Raw genomic sequence first — 2,702 nt, 5'->3', positions numbered from 1 at the left:
AAGGGTTGCGGAGAACCGTTCCCCTCTATTGTCGGTTCCCCGCTTGACCGTTTCCTGCATCTGCTCGACACGTAAAGCAGCTACGGAGTGAGTAGCCTTTTCGTCCGCATCGGTAGCAGAACAGAATTGCTTGCGGTTTTGGGCAAACCATGAACCTGTGACCATCCTCATCGCAGTTCCAGTCAACCATGATTGACCGTTGGTTACGCAGAATTTCTTACTGATGCTCGTAATGGATTTCCTCCCGTATGGCTTGTTCCGGAGACCATTGATGGCTTTGCTGAGGAACTTGGTCTAATGCTTCTCTGAAGTTTGGAATTTCTCGGCGCGATTACCAGTTCTGTGTTCATTCAGAGCGATCTAGTAGCTGCTGTGGCTGCCGCTGTTCATACTGCATGGGTAGCTGCCTCCATGGCTGCATTCTGGGTTGTTCTGCATTTCCGACCAGCTGGCGAACTTCTTCGGGTCGACGAAACCTGTCTGCCAATCTCGGTTGCTGATCGTTTCGAGCCGTGTTGCTCGGACGCCAGGTTTTGCTCTCCAGGTTCAGCTTCAGCGCGTTGACTTGCTCTATGAGATCATCGATGCTGTGCTGCCAAGTATCACGTGATTCTTCTTCCTCTGCTTCGTATTGCGGAATGTTTTCCTCTACTTCTACCGCGTGAACTCTGTTGTAGCGGTGTGGTTGTTGTTGTTGAGGCAGCATCCTGCTAACGGCTACTGGCGTGGCGAAGTTTGTCTCCAACAGTGCACTGTGCGGAATCGGAATTCTGCGCTGTCTATTGAGAAGCATCCGCGTTTCGTCGTACCCAGTACATACTTCGACCATTTCTTCCAGTGAGAGTGGTCTTGCTGCCGTTACTATGGCTGCATAGTTCTCGTTCATATTCTTCTTCACCAGGATTTTTTTTTCTTCCTCTGGAATTTGCGGTTCCACAAAGCGAAAAAGCGCCGAAATGTCGCGAAAATATTTCGCGAACGACTCTTCCCTTCCTTGGAATCTGAAGCTGGCGAATAGCCACTAGGCAAAAATTCTCTACGTATCTCCCGTTTAAAATCGTTCCATGAATGAAGCAAGCGCTGGGAAGTTGCTCGTGCATACCAGTCGATTGCGTCCTCCTGCAGCAGATGCGTGATGGAACACAGCAGTGTAGCATCACTCATGCCCTCCGACCTTGCGAACGTCTCGACCCGGTCCAGAAAAACGTTGAGAGATGTCGATCTCGATCCGGTGAAAAAACCCTGCCAAATCATACGTCGTTAATATGCGCTAATCAAACAGTTTGTTCGATCGCAATTGACCTACCCAATAGGGGTTTCTTTTGTAGGCGCCGGAGTGGATGGATCGGCCAAATTGTTCCTTCGCTGGCTGTGGAAGTTTCGCTGTCGGTCGCACACGTGTCCTTCGATCGCAATGACCTGTATCAGAGTCTATTATATAGAGTTACGCAAAGAGGATCTGCTTACACTTATTTTAAATGATGCTCTTGTTAATCTGTTGCCAACTTACTTTTGTCACCCACAGAGTTCAAACACGTGAGTTTCTTGTTGCTACTTTATTGGTTTCTAGATCAATTCTAATGCATTTCAATTCATGCGTTTTAATTCGCCATAATAATCATTAGACGATAACAATACTTCCGCCTCACCAACAAGCATTTGTTTACTTTGTTCGATAGGTAGACGGTTTGACAGTTCAATAGGTAGAATTGGCTTCACTCTTTGCACAACTCTATATATAATAGACTCTGACCTGTATGATTTTTTTGGTTATGTCACGCTGGCAAAGTTAACTTTTCGGTACAATTACCTTTTGTTGCCCCGTCTGCATTAACCGGATTTTACGTTTGCGATCACCCTACAAGCAAGAGAGTTTCCTTGGAAGGCTCACGGTGCTTTTTTCCTTGTGACAAACGGCGAATGACTCCGTGGATGCTCGTCCGTCTCCCCGTGAGACAACACCTTGAAAATCGACGGTTGAATCCTGTGCGAGCTTGTGGCCTTGCGGAATGCACTTAGGGCCGATTGGAGTTCGCAAATTGCGTTTTATTGTCGGACGACACTTTCCACGCGCCCGCTATGCCACCGTACTGCGAAAAATAGTATTCTTTTTTTTTTGTTTCCACTCCCGTTCCGTTGGGTTGGTATCTGTTCCGTGAAGCTTCTAAACAAATCATCGCTTCGCAAAGAAGTTACGCTTTGTCACAGGGGTGGGCGATAGTGTTTGAAACGACGGTTGAGAGTGAATCGTGGTTGCGTTGTTGTATTGCGATTCTTTTCTTAAATCCGCAACCTGGCGCGCCAGTTACGCGCCGGCTCCCGTGCGCCGAGTTGTGCGCCATGCAAAAAGTAAATAAAGCAATGTCAAACAAATGTGATCTTTTGGCGCGGTTTTTCACATTCGCTTTTAAGGTATGTAACATATTATTGTCCCTCGATGGATAGTTGGTCTTTGGTGGAATAAATGGGATTTTTTTTATTTTTTTACATTTGTTGCTACTGCATTTGGATCAGTATACTGTAGTAATAATTCCCATTAGGTAATCGTGTCAATATGTGATGAAATATTTTGCATTTCCGTAATCAAGGTACCACAATATGACAAATACCTTAGCGGCGCACAGTCGAGGGAGACAGAGATGAAATAGCAAAATGCTATAAAATCTCGAGAAGCATAATATTATGTTTTGCGTGTGAGGCGA

The 2,702-nt window shown here is 46.1% G+C and overlaps 1 long non-coding RNA gene across 1 annotated transcript; it reads right to left on the bottom strand.

Annotated features, from left to right (window-relative positions):
* Positions 1-1,215: 1,215 nt before the first annotated feature.
* Positions 1,216-1,826, bottom strand: LOC134224751 (uncharacterized). Its single transcript, XR_009983045.1, has 3 exons — positions 1,811-1,826; positions 1,307-1,419; positions 1,216-1,242 (listed from the first exon to the last, which is right to left on the bottom strand). It is a non-coding gene; the product is annotated as an uncharacterized LOC134224751 (long non-coding RNA).
* Positions 1,827-2,702: the final 876 nt, after the last annotated feature.

Source organism: Armigeres subalbatus, chromosome 3 (genome assembly GCF_024139115.2).
Source record: "Armigeres subalbatus isolate Guangzhou_Male chromosome 3, GZ_Asu_2, whole genome shotgun sequence".
Classification (NCBI taxonomy): domain Eukaryota; kingdom Metazoa; phylum Arthropoda; class Insecta; order Diptera; family Culicidae; genus Armigeres; species Armigeres subalbatus.
The sequence above is the reverse complement of the archived record's forward strand: the minus strand, read 5'-3'. Positions and strand labels throughout refer to the sequence as shown.